We start from the raw sequence: 12,968 nt of genomic DNA on the forward strand, positions 1-12,968 counted from the left end.
TATAAGCCTATAGCACCCGGTATTCCCAGGCGGTCTCCCATCCAAGTACTAACCAGGCCTGACCCTGCTTAGCTTCCAAGATCATGGTATAAGCCTACAGCACCCAGTATTCCCAGGTGGTCTCCCATCCAAGTACTAACCAGGCCTGACCCTGCTTAGCTTCTGAGATCATGGTATAAGCCTATAGCACCCGGTATTCCCAGGCGGTCTCCCATCCAAGTACTAACCAGGCCTGACCCTGCTTAGCTTCCAAGATCATGGTATAAGCCTACAGCACCCGGTATTCCCAGGTGGTCTCCCATCCAAGTACTAACCAGGCCTGACCCTGCTTAGCTTCCGAGATCAGACGAGATCAGGCACGTGCAGGGTAAAAATGTTGTGCTGCCATAATTCATCATAGAACTACTGGCAGAAACAACCAGTATCTCTGTATGCATACTAGACTTGGCTGGACACTGCTGCTGGTAGGTTGGCAGAAGAGGTAGGTCATGGGTGGAGAGGAGAGGTAAAGGGGTATTTATAGGAACAAACTGGGTGCAGGTCAGTGGACATGAGCTGGATCCGGCAGCAGTCATGCACATCAGATCCTATCCCATAACCCTGCCCCCCAACACTCCCAGCTTGCTTGGACTTAAACCAGTTCACTAACTTGTGTGGGTCTGAGGAGACCTATAGACAGAGGAGCCCATGCAGAGGTAACTAAAAAAAGGCAAACCAGAAGGCAAACTGGAAGTAGGTTTTACCTCCAGTTTTCCTTCTGGTTTCCATGCAGAGCACCCTCTGTTGGCCAGGTGGCTTTTCATGAAATAGTGAGGGGGTTGGGGGTTATGATTGGGCTGTGAATCAAGGATTCTCCATGATTGTTGCTCCCCACCACTGCTGCCGGATACGTTTGGTGGGAAAGGGCAGGAGGAAGCAATTGTGGGGAAGGCCTGTGATGAGATGAGCTGAGACCATTGCAGACTGTACTCAAACTCCAGTGAAGTCTAGGGCTGATCTGGAATACATTTGGTGTTTCCAAGCTGTGGACATGACTTCCCAAACCTTCCTGTTTCAAATTCAGCATCGTCACAACCTTGGATAGATTACCCTCACTGTTGGGTACTGGTGATCCACCCCCATCTTATGTTGGAACCTACTCGGGACCCTTGTAATATCTCCTCTAAAAGATGGAGGAATGAAAATTCATTCATTCATTTATTCCACCTTTAGTGGCATAAACAATCCATCAGGTAAACAAAATTAAAACATTCGAGGTAGCAACCAGTTAAAAGATGCCTCTAAAAGTGAACATATTTCTGTTCTTTCAGTCCCAATTTCACATGGTTGTTTCCAGTAGCCTTGGATAAAGGACTAGGGCAATTATAGATACCTTTATGGTTTCACTTCCCCTGCAATGTTTGGCTTTTGAAAATGTGTTTGCTAAAATAATTTCCAAGGACAAATCCGGTTAATAGGAATAGACTCCTATTTGAATCTTGCGGCGTTTCAATTACCCAAAGTGGCGTGAAAGTGTGTCTCATTGAATAATGAACGGAAGTGAAAGAACCCTGTTGGTTTCCCATGTCATTTATTTCTGGAAGGGACAGTCTCATAAATGAGGAGAATTAGCATCCAGAGAAAAGGAACCGTCTCTTTGACTTTTAAATCTCATTCAGACCCTCTTGTGCATTGCTGTGTCTTCTTTGGCTCTTTCAAGAAAGATCCCATTTGTTTAAACATGAGTCCTCTTTGAAACCTGGAAAACAAGAACAGGTTTCAGAAGATTAATGAATGCAAGGCTGGGACAGGGGGAAGCTGGATCACTTATGTTGTATGAATGTTTCATCAATTCGGGAGTATAAAACAATGCTCCAGTTGGTGTGATTTTTTTTTTTTCAGAAACACATTTCTTGATCTTCCATGAGAATTCAAGGGACATGAATATACATGAGACCATTGGGTTTTCTAGTTCGGGTAATCTAGGGCAGGGGTCTAGGGTTGCAGTTGGGGTGCAGACCAACCTGGAGATACCAAAGATTGTGCCTGAGCCTGTTTGTCTACAAAATACATGATGTGCTACTGAGCTCTGACCAGAGTGACCAGATGCTATAACTACAAAAGAAGACAAGCCATCCCAAAATGTAGGACATCCAAGGGAAATGTAGGACATGACAAAACAAAAGCTAAAAAGACTCGTGTATTGATTTCATGTGGTTAATTTAAACGCTATATTCTTAAATTTAAAACTATACGATATATAGTTTATTAGTTACAAGAAGGCTATGCGCTGCCTGCTCACAGGGAAAAGGAGGACATTTAAGTTCTTTTTCCAGGATGCAAGACTAAAAAGGAGGACATGTCCTGGAAAAAGAGGATGCCAGGTCACCCTGGCTTTGACCCCGGCATGGATTCAGAAAAGAAGCCCTTGATCATAGGAGAGGGAAGTGTGTTGTCAGCTGTTTGGAAGTCACAGGAGCAAAGGTGAGAGCCGCAGGCAAGGTAGGTCCCTATTCACAGGCACACATGATAGCTAGAGGGTGCAAACACCCACTGCTTTATGAGGAAGGAAGAGCTGGCACCCTGATCAGAGGGCATGAGCCAGCTTTCAGGCTTTCACTCTCCAGAGCCCAAAGGGAAACCGCCTTCCAAATTCATAACACGTACCATTCCCACCCTGGGGTATTTGGTTCCTCTGCAGCCCTTTGCATTTGGAGATTCTGACTTCATAATGAGGCTCCACTTGACATTAATGTTTAATTAAATGCACTGCTGAAGGAGACCTGGAGTTAGCATGTATATATATTAACTGCCTCACCTGCATTCCCTGATTTCAGGTAAAATTCTGATCTCCAAAATAAATCTCTCTTGCTTCTGACGGTGGGTTGAACTGGTGACAAGGGCAGCACAAGACAACTGAAACTCATCCCCTGTTGACTAGTAACAGAGAACACTGCTACTCACTCAGCCATTGTGAGCACTGGAATATCTAACAACTGCCAACCAAACAGTGGTTCATACTGCAGGAACTGAACGACGGAGAGCCTTCCATCAACTAGCTGTGGCCTTGTTATTTGGCTTCTAGCGGGTGAACTTGGGAAGCTGTTGGGCTGCTTTTTGGGGGAGCTGAAGACAAAGGAGGTTCCTTCCTCAACAAAATTGGATGGTTTCAGCGCCTAGGAAGGCTGATATATACCCACATATGCATCTCCTGCCTGCCATTCTTCAGGGCTGATTGCAGTCCCTCTGTGGCTATGAACTGAGATGCTAGGGTTGCTCCAAGGCTGGCACATCCATGAAGCCAACTGAAATGGTTGCATTAGGCAGCAAATGGTAGTGGGGACCTCTTTTCTGTCCATGTTCTTGCCTTCACTTCTCCTCCTGCTCTTTCCACTCCATAAGAAGAACCTTGCTGGATTAGTCCCAGGGTTCATCTAGTCCAGCTTCCTGTATCTCCTAGTGGCCCACCGAATGCCTCAGGAAGCACTTAAGACAACAAGATACCTGGAACCTGCTGCCATTCCCTTGCATCTGGCATTTGGAACTCGGCTATCTCTAAAATCCAGAGGTTGCATATGGTGATCATGGCCTGTAACCTGTGATGGTACAAGGATATCTGCAAGAGGGATCTGAAGGCCTTAGGGTTGGACTTCAACAACCTTCTGAGCGTCCCGCTTCGAGGCAGGCTGTGCAGCATGGCCTCTCCCAGTTTGAAAAGACACTTGGCCAACAGACTGAGGCAAAGAGGCAAAGAAGGAAGACCCATAGCCAGAGAGACACACCAGGGACAGACTACATTTGCTCCCAGTGTGGAAGGGATTGTCACTCCCTAATCAGCCTTTTCAGCCCACCAGACACTGTTCCAGAACCACCATTCAGAGCACGATACAAGACTTTCGAGACTGAAGGTTGCCAACAACCTGTGATGGACTTTTCCTCCATAAACTTGTCCAATCCCTTTTTAAATGCATCTAGGCCAGGTGCCATGACAACATCCTGTGGCAAGGAGTTCCATAGATTAATTACATGCTGGATAAAGAAATATCTCTTTTTGTCTGTTGTAATTCTCCCACCAGTGAATTTGGTTGGATGACCCCTAGTTCTAGCATGGTGCAAGAAGGGAAAGAACATTCCTCTATCCACTCTATCCCCTTCTCGTTCTTGCCTGCACAGGCTAGTCTATACCTATGGTTGGCAACCTTCGGTCTCAAAAGACTATGGTATAAGCCTATAGCGCCTGGTATTCCCTGGCGGTCTCCCATCCAAGTATTAACCAGGCCTGACCCTGCTTAGCTTCTGAGATCAGATGAGATCAGGCATGTGCAGGGTAACAGTTGCACATATTCTATTCAGTGAAGGTACAGCTGGTGTAGGATTCTATGGATTGTTGATCTATAAAAATGAACCTGGGTACCTACGAAATGTGAACCCAGGTCCAGCCTAACATGGGAAGAGCCCCAATCTGTACCTGGAAACATTATAATTTGTGAACAGCTGTTCATTGGATCTGTGAAGCTACAGAACATCTTTTCTAGCCCCCTTCTTTTATATTACCCGTCTGTATCCAATAATGTGGAGCAAAACATCTTCTCAATCATTTGCATTTGCTTTTAAATGAAATGATATTTGGCAGGCAGAAATAATTAAAATAATGATCTCATGCCTTCCTGAAGGGATGTGTTATTTAGATAGATGGACGGACAAACAGACAGGCAGATAGCTTACTCCCCTTAATTCTCCAGTCCCCATTCACTGCATGCCCCTCTCATCAAAACAGTTTGTTTTCAATGAGTAAACTTTTTAAATCTTTCAATGATCCTCCAGGATGTTTTTCTCACAATGCATTTGATTAAGTTCTTGCCTACTCTTTTATTTTTCTCTGTCTTCTCTGCCTCACACACACACACACACACACACACACACACACACACACACACACGTACGTGTATACTGTATATACATATATATGTGCAATGAAATTCCATTAGGAACTAATAAAAAAAGATTATCTTAATTCCCCAAAACATCCTGATTTTGTATTCATTTCTTGCCTTATTGCACTTGGAAATGCTATAAATGTGCAAATGGTGATTTTATAACATTTTTAGAGGTCCGTGACAGCGGAGAGAATAGCTTTGGGGTTTTTTTTTCCCCACAAGAAACCCACTTATCATGGGAGGATGATGGCTAATATCTGAGATGGAAATAATCATCATCGTAAGGCATTCAAATTGCATTTTTTCCCTTTCCTTCTTAAATGGCTCCATGCAGGAAAGTAAACATTTGCCTTCCTATTTTGAGAGATGTTACTGTATAGAATGGGATACAGAAATCTTTAGTGACTAGACAGCCCAATGTTATTAAGTACAGTATTTATACTTTTGATCAGATTATTGTGAACACTTGCTGGAGTGTTGACTTTCAGTCTGTTGTGCCTACCAACTGGGTGATTCTCTGCCCCTCTGTTGAAGGGACAGGTAAATGTAGCTGGTCCTGCTAAGAGAATGGAGATGGCCAGCTGCAGGCAAGGACCAGGACCACCTGACCATTGCATAGGGGGGCATTGGCCATAGGGGAGTGTCATCTGGGGGGGGGTACCAGGAAAAGCAAAACCCATCAGGGGAACAGGAGGAAAAGGGGTGGAAAGTAGAGAAAAGGGGTATACAGACCCCTGGAAGACCAGGGAAGAGCGAGGAACCAGACAAAGAGGGTGAGACTCCGAAGTCTTGGCTGCAAGCAGGCCCCTCTCCTCTGGGACAAGGCAGAGGCCTTCTCAGAGCCCAGGTGCAGCTACCTTTGAGGAAAGAAAGGGTGGAGCCGGCAGGGAGAAGGGAGGAGGAGATCCTGCGAGATCTGGGTCCCAGGTGTGGGAAGGAAGGGGCAGGGCTAAGAGGTCTGGCTAGAGGGATAAGAAGAAGAGACAGTGGAAGGCTGAGGATGCACCTTCCAGAGCTCCCTGGGACAGGGGTTAGGAAGGGGCAGAGAAGGGAGAAAGGAGGTATCTCTAAGAGAGGAGAGGCCTTCCCAACTGAGAGACATCCAGGAGTGGAGAAGAACCCAATACTCCAGCCCCTGGAGGAAGGGGCTACCCATAGGCTGGGGAAGGGATTGCAGTCCAGAAGACGTCAGGGACAACTCCTGGCTGAGTCCAACAACCATTGAGAACCAAGGGGAAAGGAGGGCCACCACTGGACCCAGACCCTTGCCAAGAGCTCCAAACCAGACCTATGGAGAACAACCCACACCAGACACCTTTCGTGGTGAGAACTGAAGGGGGGAGATAAAGGCTCTTGGGGCGACGGGCCACTGGGGTCCTGGATTGTGGAGAGTCTGTGATTGAGACTGTACTTGGGGGAATGGGGTTCTTGTGAAGGAACGAGACCATCCCATGAATGTAAAGGCCACAACCAAATTAAAGAAAGTAAGCAAGTCCTCTTTGTTTGCTCCCCATTCCTTGCGTCGACCCTGGAGAGACTGGGCTGGGCTAGAAGAGGCAGGTGAGCCAATACCCCGAGGGGACATGGACATCACAAGGAGCAATGATGCCATGCCCCCTCCTACCTGGGGGAATGCCCAGCTAATGACACTTGGCTGCAGCTGGAGTAGCCCATGGCAAGGACTAGGACAAGCCAAGAAAGAAGAAGAGAGAAGCATAAGGGGCGAAGGATGGGGAAGGCAATCAGAGAGGCAGGTGAATGAAGAAAGCTGGTGGAGAACATAGAAAGGATTGAGTTAGGGGGTGAGCAGTCTGAGGAAGAAGGGGCAAAAAGGAGGAGGTCCGACATGGGGGTGATGCAAGGAGCTCTTGCACCGGTGGAAAACCCAGCCTATCAGCACTTTGGAGCATGGTCTGAAAATGTTTCCCCTTCATGACCTCACTTCACCCAATTTAGGGCCCAGTTCTATCCAATTTTCCAGTGCCGGTGCAGCAGTGCCATCGTGTGGTGGGGAGGCAGTCACAGAGACCTCCTAAAGGTATGGAAACATTTGTTCCTTTACCTCAAGGCTGCAGTGCAGTTGCACCGGTGCTGGAAAGTTGGATAGGATTGGGCCCTTAACGAGGGATGGATTTGACAGCTGTATTTCCCGTGGTTCCTATGATCCAACCCCCTTGGAATGAGGAGTCTCACCATATAATTACTTGTGCAGTTAGATGAATAAGGGCCATTGCCCAACCGAACAAATAGTCCTGGTCCATCCTTTGTCATAAGAGAAAGTGACTCACCTAACCTTCAAAAACAGACACTATCCTTCTAATTTAAAAAGAGCCAACCCATAATTAGCGGCGAGCACTGATTTTTCTTAATTCCAGCTTCAGGAAGGTCAGCTGAATTTTGATCCCAGGGCATTTGGCACTCATTTCCACCTGGCATTTTCAGCCCTTGGTTCAATTCTTCCAAAAGACCTCCTCACAAATTATGATGACTTTCCCGATGGAGACCAGACTATAAGCGAAAAGCACTGAATCTCCTAGCGACGAAGCCATTTCAGCTGGATAGAACCATCTAATTCATTTCAAGCAACCTTAAAATAGCGACAGATTCCTGAAATCACCCCTTGCGCTGCACTAATCTTCCTAGCGCTGCACGCCCTTATTGGCTTATTCAGTGGAATTATCAATTGCAACTTTAACATTACCCCTGACCCCTAGTTAAGTGGTGGGGCTGAGATTGGAAGCCATACAAATGTGTTCCTTCTTTTCCCCCATGCTGAATCTGATGGAGAAATTGCCTTTGGGAAATATATGTGTGTCCTTACGTGTGTCACGGACACACAGAAAGTAACTTAAATTGAGCCCAAATTGGGGAATTTAGCAAGACTTCTAGAGCAGGGTTCTTGAACTTCCTCCTGCCACAACCCACCTGTTCTGTGGCAGAAGGTGCGCTGACCCATCTCCTTTTCTGCCACCAGGCCTCCATAGCCCTCTGGTTGCAACCAGAAGTCTCTTTTATAAACCCAGAGGTGACTGTCCCACTGCTTCTGGAGGCCTGTGGAGCTATTCTGCCTGGGCAGTGGTCTAGTTTAGGGCGTGCCTCTCTACCCCTTATGCTCAGAACTCCTCCCTTGTTTGTTTTTCTTCCTGCCTGCTGTCTCCCTACTTCAGCAGTCTCCTGCTTTCCCCCCTCTTCTCTTTCTCCCTTGCTGCCCGGATACTGGCCTGGCGTCCCCAAACATGTGAACAGTGGATTCTCAAGTCTCTTTAAATTCCATCTAAAAACCCAGTCAGTAGCTCTCATACCATACTCTAGCCAAAGTGATGAAGCACATATGACTGTAATAAATGCATATTCGCCCCCCCCCCCACTTCCCAGGTTCCTTCACCTTCTGCTGCCATCTCCCCATGTTGAATGGCAGATTGTAAGTGCCTCAGGGCAGAAACTTTTGAAAGCGCCATGCATACTGATGGCACTGTATAAATAAAAAAATATGAGAACATAAGAACATCAGAACAGCCCCACTGGATCAGGCCAGAGGCCCATCTAGTCCAGCTTCCTGGATCTCACAGCGGCCCACCAACTGCCCAGGGAGCACACCAGATAACAAGAGACCTGCAAGGCTTCCTGGGAATTGTAGTTAAGAACATAAGAACAGCCCCACTGGATCAGGCCATAGGCCCATCTAGTCCAGCTTCCTGGATCTCACAGCGGCCCACCAAATGCCCCAGGGAGCACACCAGATAACACGAGACCTCATCCTGGTGCCCTCCCTTGCATCTGGCCTTCTGACATAGCCCATTTCTAAAATCAGGAGGTTGCACATACACATCATGGCTTGTACCCCGTAATGGATTTTTCCTCCAGAAACTTGTCCAATCCCCTTTTAAAGGCACCCAGGCCAGATGCCATCACCACATCCTGTGGCAAGGAGTTCCACAGACCAACCACACGCTGTGTAAAGAAATATTTTCCTTTGTCTGTTCTAACTCTCCCAACACTCAATTTGAGTGGATGTCCCCTGGTTCTGGTGTTATGTGAGAGTGTAAAGAGCATCTCCCTATCCACTCTGTCCATTCCCTGCATAATTTTGTATGTCTCAATCATGTCCCCCCTCAGGCGTCTCTTTTCTAGGCTGAAGAGGCCCAAACGGAAGAATTATGGATAAGAACACCACCATTGGCTTCTCCCCCATCAAGTGAACAAGGGGCAGCCCCTTTGTGTATGATGCCTTGGACTTCCAACCAATAGTTCCTCCTGGGGCTTCTTGAACACCCCTCACCCATTTTGTGGTACTCAAGTTTGACGCTCATTGTCTGCCCACATCCCATTGCTGATGGCTTATCTCTTTAAATGAGGATGCCAAGACTGGAATTGGAACCCCAAGGAAGAAATATTGTTTGGGACCCAAATGTCAGATTTCTCATCTCCAGTGCTGCGTTTGCAGTTTAGTAGGTTGTGATTTTTGCATGAGTTGGGATTTTTCCCCAACGATATTTCAACGGATTGGGTAGGCTGAGACCCATTCTGCATGACAATGGCACCAAGTGCCACTTGGTCCCCAAGCACTGAAGGGCACGAGGCATCTAGGCTGCATCTGATGGAAAACACAATTTCAGATTCAACATTTGAATTCATTTATAAGGTTTGCAGTGCCAGGAACACGCTGTACATATAAAGATCAATATTTTACTGCTGAAGCTGTGCTCCCAAATGCATAAGAATTTGTAGAGGGTTTTTCCCCCCCCCCCTATAAACAAAGCAACGAGACCAAGAACAAGCCAAGAAGAGAATTTTTTTTTCTTAAAGAAGCAGCATCATGGTTAATAAAAACTGCAATTCATCCAGCCAAGTTTGACATTATCTCAGTCAAAATATGATGATAGGTTTGTATACTATGGCATGTGCATTTTCATTTTGTCATGTTACATTTCAGGTCTTTGAGTTAGCTAAAGCACCTGCCCCCACCCCACATGTGAGCCTTATGGGAGACTCACATGTGTATGGAGAATGGACAAGAAGGATTGTTCAAATATGCCACTATCCCGGAGTCACACCACCCCTTGATGTCAGTAAATTTTTAGCATGGCAACTGGGCGGGTAGGTTTGCCAGAGAGAATTCCCCACCTCTACATTAAATGGGCCCCCAGCAAGGGTTGACACCTAGCATTCAGTGGTGTCCAGGGGGTGGACTTACCCTATGATAGTGTTCTTCAACCTGTTGCTTGTGACCCCAATGGGGTCTCAAACCCTCATGGGGTGTGTGTGTGTGGTAACCTTTCCAAGCCTGTGCAAGAAAGGGCTTGGAACCAATCCAATCAGGGTATGGCTTTATGAAGACTGAATTCTTAATAAAGACATAATCCTGCACAGCCTTGCTGTCTTGCCCCACTGCTCTTCAGGCCAGCCCTGCTCAGGCCTGCTACCTCACAGGGTTGTTGTGAAAACAAGAGGTGGGGGGGAAAGGGCGGACAAGGGTGCAAGTGGGTGGCAATGAGGGTGGGACTTGCTCTCTTCCACCCCGAACCTTCCAGAGTTAAAACTGAAAGGTCTTCACAGAGATCTTTAGTCTTAGCATTCAATGCTTTATGGTAACAGCTCCATCGTATTATATGTGCGATGTACATGTACACACCCATCATACATGTACACACCCATGCGCTGATAGAGTGGGCCGTGCTATGGGGAAAATTAGAAGGCCGGCAGGGTCCTCGAGGAAAGGGGACATTCATCCCCTTGCCTTGGGGTAAACCTCAGCCTGCGCAACAAGTCTACTCTGACCTGTGCGAGCTAAAGAGCTGGCATGAGTGGATCTGTGTAGGTAAATTAGGCCCGGGAAGGGGGATGGGATACAGAGTGTGTGGTTGCCACCAATCCTGCCTCCTTCTTGGACCTATCAGCTCACCCTGCCCCCGCTGCCAACCTCTTCTGCCATCTTCCACCCCTCCCCCACCCTGTCCTGCCTCTGCGCTGCTCAGCACCAATCTAACCTTCTCCAGTGCACAACGTTCCTTCGTCCAGTGCACGTGAACTCGTGCAACCCTTTACACCAGCACTGGCAACGGCTACGCGCTTCGTGGCACTTTAGCGACGGTGGAGCATTATGTGCTATGCCCGCACATGCGCTAAGTGAAGAGGATTACTCAAGTGTAAGTCCCGCTGAGCTCAACAGGACACACTTCCCAGCAAGTGTGCAAATCTAAGAGGGGTCAACCGGATTCAGGACCAAATGCAAAGGGAAAATTAGAATGATGGCGCCAGGAACGAGAAGTGCTTTTCTGTTAATAAGAGAACAGGCAGCTTAACATTTCCGACGGGAAGGTCTTTAAAAAGGATTAGACGCTCATACTCACAGTGGATTAGCTGGCAGTGAATAGAAAATGTCATCTTTGTTTCTCATCTATAATACTGAGTGTGCCGCACAATTCCTAATACAGAAAGTAACATGAAAACATCAAGAGTGGCTGCAGCTTTGAACCAAAAGGAAAAAAAAAAAAGATAAACAAACACGGATTAGAAAATAATGAGTTTTTTTTGGCATTACAAAGGGAATCGCTGAAGTTCTCTGTACCAGAGAAAAATATACAGTCGTTCCAGGGGAGGAGAGAGGTGAAAAAATGAACCAACCCTGTGTAATTCGGGGTTAGTCGTGATTGCACGACTAGAAATCACGCTATTTGTAATCGTGCCTTCACAACTCAAAAGGGCTTCACTGTTTAATTCTTTTTTTCAACGAGTGGGAAGAGTTCATGTAGGCACACTCAGGATTGGGGAGTGCTCAGTACCCAAGAGGTCTGGCAGTTTTCTGGCCGATAGAAAGACAGACGGGCTCTTAGGAATGAGACTTGGTTGCGGAAAATTCTTACCACGTGAAGAGTTTAATGAGCGAGGTCCTTCTCGGCACACACTAGAAAGTGCTGCCCTTCTGTCTAGAATTCCCCCTATTCTTCCAGTCTAGGTCTAGCTTCAAGTCAGTTGAACCAATTGGGACCCACACCTAAGAGGCCCTCACGCTATATTTTTTTACTAAATCATTGCACAGTCGCTAAAGCAAGAGGTTTGGCAACTATTTCCTTTTCAAAGGTAATCTACGCATTTGGGGCACAATCCTAACTTGCGCTGGAACAGACAGGCTGGGTTGCCTGCGCTGTATCCAGCACGAGATAGGACCGAGCTTCGGCACAACTCAAAGTAAGGGGATTTTATTCACCTTACCCCCTGTCGCACACCAGTTAGCCCTATGGGGCTACTCAAATCTGCACCCAAGATTTTGTAGGCACATGCCCAATCTTTTGTGTGATCTCGGAAGCTACGCAGGGTCAGGCCTGGTTAGTTCTTGGATGGGAGACTGCCTGGGAATACCGGGTGCTATAGCCTTATACCGTAGTCTTTTGAGACTGAAGGTTGCCAACCAAATCTGAGCAGCCCATGTTGCACCAGGGTTGGGGGTTAGGATCTGGCCTACACTGCTGTGGCTTGTCCACTTGAGCATGCTTTACCTCCTGGACCTCCCTCCCCCTGCCCAAAAATGCCCCCCCGCCTCCATAATGCCCTCCCACCACCCTCTCTACCCCACGGTGCTGGCTTCCCTAGGCTGGCACAAACTTACAGTCTCCTGGCGTACATCTTTGCCCTGTCCTAACTTGCTCCCAAGTAGCTGTGAATGTGCTTTACGGTACATTTGCATCACTTGGAAGCGGATGCAAGGGACTTGCGCCAGCTCTGGGGAGAGGGGGTTGTTGGATTGTGCTGCCTGTGTCCTTACTTAGACTTACATATATGCAATTTTAGATTAAAATGTGCTCAGATTCATTTGGTCCATTAACTCACGTGCACTTTTAAGTATGCATTTGGATTGCTTTCCATTCTACCGTACAGATATAAAATCTATAATAAATTGTATTTATAGCGCTAAGCTTCTACAGACCTTGGCTGTGAACCTGGGGCCTCGCAAGAAAAAGTTTCCAATTGGGCCCCATAGTTCCTAAGGCCAGCCCCATGAGGAAGACCTCATCTTTAATTAGCCCAGGATGTTCTAAAATACTGACCTGGATC

The 12,968-nt window shown here is 47.1% G+C and overlaps 1 pseudogene; it reads right to left on the minus strand.

Annotated features, from left to right (window-relative positions):
• Positions 1–265: 265 nt before the first annotated feature.
• Positions 266–382, minus strand: LOC136635902 (5S ribosomal RNA; annotated as a pseudogene).
• Positions 383–12,968: the final 12,586 nt, after the last annotated feature.

This window comes from Tiliqua scincoides, unplaced genomic scaffold, assembly GCF_035046505.1.
Source record: "Tiliqua scincoides isolate rTilSci1 unplaced genomic scaffold, rTilSci1.hap2 HAP2_SCAFFOLD_126, whole genome shotgun sequence".
NCBI classification, from domain to species: Eukaryota; Metazoa; Chordata; class Lepidosauria; order Squamata; family Scincidae; genus Tiliqua; species Tiliqua scincoides.